Source organism: Heptranchias perlo, chromosome 26 (genome assembly GCF_035084215.1).
Source record: "Heptranchias perlo isolate sHepPer1 chromosome 26, sHepPer1.hap1, whole genome shotgun sequence".
NCBI lineage: Eukaryota > Metazoa > Chordata > Chondrichthyes > Hexanchiformes > Hexanchidae > Heptranchias > Heptranchias perlo.
The window spans coordinates 19200206-19207648 of NC_090350.1; positions in this window are offsets into that span (position 1 = coordinate 19200206).

Here is a 7443-nt window from a genome sequence, read left to right on the forward strand (position 1 = left end):
TCCTCCAATGCTCATCCTGCAGCAAAGAACCACTTTTGGAGCATGGAGCAGGCCAGAGGCAAGGCTGCTCCAAGGTTCTCTGACTCCTCACTCCAGGTGCTGCTTGATGGGGTGAGGAGGAGGAGGGAAATTTTGTTCCCATCTGATGGGAGGAGGTGGCCTCCCTCTGCCACCAAGAAGGCCTGGTTGGAGGTGGCCGAGGAGGTCAGCAGCAGCGGCAATGTGTGCCGAACCTGGGTCCAGTGCAGGAAGCACTTTAATGACCTAACCAGGTCAGCCAAAGTGAGTATACTTATGCATTCTTCCACACTCCGTCTTCCATATCACCTCCACCAGCACACAACTCCTTCTGCACTGCCACCACAACACTCTCGCATCACTCCTCACACCCACTCAACCATCATCCTCACCTTGCCTGCACTTACTCACCGCCCCAGTTCCCATTCAAACACTACCACGCAACCCAATCCTCATACAATCTCATGGCTATGTTGCACACGCACCCTCCCATGCATCTCCCTCACGCTCACACCCACCCACACCAATGCAAGTAGCGGGTCACTATGCAACCATTACCCAATCACGCCTCTCTGTGTTTTGCCTTGTTAGGAGAAGAGATGCCAGAATGCCCGGAAGAGGGCAAAGACCAGAGGGGGCCCGCCACACCAGGTGGTCTTAATGGACGTGGAGCAGCAGGCATTGGAAGTAAGCCGGACGCTGGAGTGCCTGTCCGTGGCGGACGCCAAGACTGGGAGCGCACAAGCGGCTGGTGACAGAAATCTAACACTCAGCATTCATGATGGCGAATGATCTTAGCATCACTCGGCATCTGCAGCACCTCAACATTTGTCCACATGCTTAATATTGCTTTCTGTTCTCTTGCAGGGCCATCTGCAAGCACCGTGACTGCGGAGGGCTATTCCTCAGAGGACCTGCCGGCCTTTGAGGGTGCATCATCACATCTGAGCCAGCCATCCACCAGTGCAGATACACACACCTCGGTGGGTCCCCGTCCTCACTTAGTTGTGCTTGCACATGGTGAGTCACCACGCACATGTGAACACGAGCAGACCCTGGTGGCAGGGGCAGCCGTGGAGAGTACGCGTCGGTGGGAGCACTCTTCTCCAGGCTCTGCTCAGCTGGACCCAAATGCTGAACCCTGGGGACCAGCCATGAAAAGGAGAGTCATCGAGGGCCAGCAGCACATTGCCGAGGTACTGGAACAGTTGCCACGCGCACTCTTTACAATCGTGCAGAGGATGGAGGAGTCCAACTCCTGCACGAGTGGAATACTGTCACAGGGACGTGAAGGCATCTCTGAGATAGTGTCGCGGGTAGGTGCGGGAATGTCTGCGATGGAGGAAAGGCTAGCCTCCATCGAGCATCAAGCACAGCGCAACAATGAGTCCATTCAGGCCCTGACAACGGCCGTTCGGATTCAGGGTGAGCAACATTCTGCCGCCTTAAACAGGCTGACAGACACATTACAACTGGCCTTCCAAGGCTTCACACAAGTCCTCCAAACTGTCATCCAGCAGGGTGGAAGGAGTGATGTGGGCCTGGGCCAGGAGAGGGATGATGGTGAAAGGGGACATGGAAGTGGGGACGCCACTCAAAGCGCTCCCATGTCTCACCCGTTGCCCCCCTCTCAACCAGTACCCGCAATGCTGCCTCCTCTCCAGGTGGCCGAGTCTGCCCCTGCACAGGTGCAGGTGGAGCAGTCTTTGGAGGGGCCCTCACGGGCATCGAAACCCGGAGGGTGTCCGCGCTAAGCATCTCATCGGTCAGGGCATGGACAAGAGCAACCTGCCACTACCTCTGCTAAAGCCACAGGGGTTGCACCACGTAGGGGCTCCCGTAAACGTAAGGTGAAGGTTTTGTGAGCACAAAGGGGATGCTCAAGGGTGTAAGACAAAATGTCATGTTTTTGATTTACTTTCGTTTGTTTTGCAAAGCACATTAAAATTTGTTATTACCACTACTGCCACGTCTTTGCAAATCTTGTCTGGTTTGTGCAATAATTCCCTTTCCTTAGGATCACCATGAAGGCCCACACCTGATGCCACCCATTGTGTCTCTGCAGAGTGGGTGCAGGTGTATTTGCAGGGCTCTTTTTGTGCAGATGACTGAGAGACGCCAGCGATGTCCCCGGTGGCACCCTGGAAGGATGCGGAGGAGAAGTTGTTGAGGGCAGTGGTGACTTTGACAGCGACAGGTAAGAAGATGGTTCTCGGGCCAGGTGGGAGCAGCTCGGCATCAAGGAGGCTGCAGATATCCACAACTACATGTCGAGTGACTCTGAGCCTCCGTGTGCACTGCTCCTCAGAGAGGTCCAAGAAGCTGAGCCTCAGTCTGTGGACCCTGTGGTGACGCATCTCTCTCTGTGGTTGCCCTCCGTCCTGCAGTGCAGGTGGATGTGTCACAGCACTGTGTTGTGGAGCTCCACGTGTCTGGAGAGGCTGGCGAGGCTGGTGATGCTGTTCGTCCTCCGAGGAGGTCATCATTGCAGCTATGGAGGCCCCCATCCGGAAGATGTACGTTTGATGGGGTCCGCAAGGTAGGTAAATGTGTCTGCACACCGGGGTTGAGGTTGCAAGTTGGTGATTTTTTGTGTTAGGAGGGTGGTGCAGGCCAAACTTTGTCCAAAGTGACAGAGTGGCCTCCTGCAATGAGTGAGGGTCTCCCCACCCAACCTGTCAAATGAACCTTTGCAGCTCCCTCAGGCTGGTGGCTGCAACACGTCTATATCAAATGGGAGAGTTTCCCCCAGCATGGGGGGTCTGCTAACGACCTGAAGTATCAAAATAATTGGTTTAATTGAGATGCTGCCAGCTTTAATTGCCAGGGAGTCCTGCATGCGGGGACTGTGCACGCATCTAAGCATGTCGCTGGGAAACCCAGAAGTGGGTGGGTTGGAGCCGGGCTCCAGATTCGCCCCGGGAATCCCGAATTTCCAGAGCCCCCCGACCACGAACGCACCCGCTCGGCCATCCTAAAATCGACCACAAAGGGTTTTGATAGAGTAAATAAGGAGAAACTGTTTTCACTGGCAGAAGGGTCAATAACCAGAGGACACGTATTTAAGGTAATTGACAAAAGAACCAGAGGCGAGAGAAGGAGAATTTTTTAACGCAGTGAGTTATTATGGTCTGGAATGCACTGCCTGAAAGGGTGGTGGCAGCAGATTCAATAATAACTTTCAAAAGGGAATTGGATAAATACTTGAAGGGGTAAAATTTGAAGGGCTACGGGGAAAGGGCAGAGGAATGGGACTAATTGGATAGCTCTTTCAAAGAGCCGGCACAAGCACAATGAGCCGAATGGCCTCCTTTTGTGCTGAATGATTCTATGATTGTATGAAATGCCACCTACGCAGAGGTGAATGTATTGGGTGACACATGATTGAACAGGAGCAGCTATTAGTGGCAATCGAGGAAGATATTGTTGACCAGATAGGTTGTCCCTTGGTTGAAGATCTTGTGGATCCAGATCTCACAGTTCCTGCTTATAAAAGAAAGATGCTTGCTGAGTATCAAATGCTTGTGCAGGCACTGGAGGCCATGCCAGACAGAATGTAGCAGATGGCAGATGGAGTGGAGGAGCCTTCTACCCACATGTGCAAATCATGCTTGATTACTAAATAGGTCTGTAGTCTTTCGTGGAGCGTGTCGCATCTCCAGGACGATTTTCAGTAGATGCGTCCACATGGGAAATGGAAATGTGCAGTGGTGCAGTAGGTGTGTTCTTCTAAGGCTGGGGAAAAAGAAAGGGAGCATTTCTGAACATGCGATCCATACGACACTTAATGCCAACAGTGGCTGAAAAAAGTAGGAAGTGTCCCATCCTCAGTGTGGACTTCACTCGCCTGGGTAAGCACAAAAAAACTGATCCAAAATAACTGAAGAACATTTTAAAAGGCAAACACAATATTGCTATGTGAAAGCCTAGCTGGAAAAAATAAAATGCAACTTAGGAAAAGAACAATTATCTTCAACTGTTGCCTTCTAGCATGGAAAATGGACAGCACAGTGTTTGAAAGAGGCATCTACCTGTAAAAATACTAAACAACTCAAATGTGTTAATAGTTTCACTAAAATAGTGTGCAGAGGAATTTCAGCCCCAAAGTGCTTTGAATCTTACAATTGTAATTAAAATGCAGAAAAACCAAATGTGTTGCAACTTTTGCAGAGACATTTTAGCCAAGAATCTGGTAGAAAGTCAACATGATGAACTTTGCACCCACTCAACTTACCAATGAATGAATTTTCCAAGATCAGTCTGATTTACATACTATTGGTGGGCTCTTGGTGGGAGTCCAAGCTGCACCAGGAAGCCTGCCTTGGCAGGGGATTTGGAGGAAAATAGCTGCTGCAGGACATGATCACTTGCAGCAACGGAGCAGGGCCAGATAAAGAGGTTGAACTTTATTTACTTCTTCCAGGATCAGAGGGTTCAACTGAGGCCTGTGGCGGCCATTTTCCACCCCTCACCTCCCCAAGATGGGCTCTCTGGCACAAAGGGGAGTTTCACTGGGAGTTCATCAATATATTCTAGTTAGGTTGACTGTGGGAAATTCACTGCGGTTTGCAGTGGGATCGTCAGGTGGATGCAAAGCCTGCATCACCACACTTACATAAAAGAACGACCCATGGAGGAAATCCTGGCCATTTTTTGTATTGGATTCAAGAAAGTATGGACACATATAAAGTATAAAAAGTGGCTTTGCATTAAAGGCGAACTGTGAACAGCAGAGGTTTGGTTCTCCTGATTTCTGCGAGCCTCACAAATCGAAAGCCGGAGACCTTTTGAACCTGATAGGGTCAGAGAGCCACACTTTGATCTAATAAATTTTCAGCAGAGGCTGAAAGGAAACATCGCAGCTTACCTTATGAAATTAAGTATATAAAGGGCTCAACAGGGGCTCTTTAATTGGGAATATTTAAGAAATTAAATGCTCACAGCGATCACCAGTTACCTGGGACGAATCAAGGAGTAAATACTTACCATTGATAATTAGCCCTTGAGATACCCCTCTCTTCTCTGGGTCTTATGAGTTACTGTTGGTTTCCATTTATCCATAATGGTAAGATTTATCATCAAGAATGACACTAATGAATACAAAGTAATTTGTGTGTGGCTCTTCTGGGGCCATATATTTAATGTGAAACGGTTCAAATGCTTCATGGCTTCAATCCTTTTGGGATCGCGCTAACGGCAACTGTGGAATGCAATCAGTCAGGGTTAAATAATGTAAATTATAATAATAAGTTGACATTTTGGATTTATCCCTCAATTGACTTCAGAAAACAAGAGGTTTCACACCATTTTCTTGGCAGGTTTACTGGTCAGTCAGCAAATTGGAAATAGCCTGTAATAGTACAATTTGTACTTCAGTATTGGAAGTAATGGCCTTGGTGATCTGAATAGTTTTTTCTTGAATGGAACAAGAAACTCACTGGAAGTTAGAAGGAGGTCAGAGCTAGAAGGAGGGAGGTGAACCGAATGACCCAAAACAAGAGGAGTTGGCCTCTGATCTTCTGAGAGAGGTGGTAAAATAACCATTTGAAGATGTTGTATCAAGTCGTGGGGCATTTTAACTCAGTGCGTTGATTGAATGATAAATTAGCACCTTGATGTGAAGTTCATTGTGTTTATTGTTTGATCCAATAAACGTAACAAGCCTTGGATTTAAGGGAGAGAGGGGTCACTCAAGGGGTAAAAATGATCAATGGTGAGTACTTACCCCTTGATAAGTCCCAGGTAAGTGGTGATTTCTGTGAACATTTAATTTACATATTACATAAAAATTTACACACTGAAACAGGCCATTCTGCCCAACAGGTCTATGTCGGTGTTTATGCTCCACAAGAGCCTCCTCCCACCTTACTTCATCACACCCTATCAATATATCCTTTTATTCCTTTCTCCCTCATTTACTTATCTAGCTTCCCCTTAAATGCATCTATGCTATTCGCCTTGGCCACTCTCTGAATAAAGAAGTTTCTTCTGAATTCCTTATTGGATTTATTAGTGACTATCTTATATTTATGGCCCCTAGTTTTGGACTTCTCCACATGTAGAAAAATCTTCTCTACGTCTACCTTATCGAACCCCTTCATAATTTTAAAGACCTCCATCAGGTCCCCTCTCAGTCTTCTCTTTTCCAGAAAAAAGAGCCTCAGCCTGTTCAGTCTTTCCAGATAGTTGTACCCTTTCAGTTCTGGTATCATCCTTGTAAATCTTTTTTGCACTTTCTCATTTTAATAAAATATTCCCATTTAAAGAGCCCTTCTGTTGAGGCCTGTCTATCATTAATTGTATAAGGTAAGCTGTGATGAAATCAACCCGATTGTGATCAGCTTCTTTCTTTGCAGCCTCTGCTTAGAATTTATCAGAATCATATCTAATATTTGACACCATCGAAAAGAAAAAGAAGCACTGCTTATAATCAGTTGCACAAAGATTTTTGAGATAACTACAAAAATACTAACAAGCAAAAAACATAGACCAAGAACATAGCCACAATAGTAAGAAAACAAACCCAAATTAAAAAGTGAAATAAATAAGAAGCCACTTTTCCTAAGAGCCAAGAGACCCAGGTCTAAGCAAAGTGCCTGCAGTAAAGTAATAAATCTTTTACCATGGGAGGGTTAAGCTCACCATAGAAACTGTAAGACTTCTGTTGCATAATCTTCCCAGAATGCTTAGCTGGAAATAGATACCATAGCAACCCAAGTGACTTAACACGCAAACAGAGTGCTCTGATTATAGGAATAAAATATGGTCAACATACTTGAAGACACCAATGATTAACGCAAGGTATGGAATAGTCTCCCAACTTGATTTTAAATCTTACTCTGAAGATAATTTAGAGTACGCCCTAATATAATTAAGTATCTAGATATCCATCAAAAATCTTTTCAGAAGATACAGAATTTATCAATAATGGATGATGGCCTATAGTAGAGTAACTATCACTGGGCATCAGTTTGAAACACTTCATCAATAACAAGATTAAACAAAGGAATCACAAACCAGGCTTCCTCTGAACTACACCGGTGTGATTTGACATGTTTTGCTTTGTGTAATTTTTGATGTCTGGCTTAGAGTTCTCTTGTATATTGTGTACTGTGCGGAGGCAGTCTCTATCATTTATAAAAGTGAAACATTCAGCCAGTCAGAATGTTACCCATGGGAAAAAGTTATGATAGTGTTACTATTAACTGTAATAAACTAACAACATTATTAATTAGACAATTTTGTGCCTTTACCAAACCTAGCTGGATTGATGAGGTATACACATATATTAGGTAGCAGGAGGGCTAGTGGGTATTTGCTGTCTGGCACCACAGAATGAAAGAATATAGTTTGAAGTGTTTACATGTGGTTCAGGTTTGAAAGACTGCTGCCAGACAAGGTAGAACCAGAGTCTTATTTTAGTTT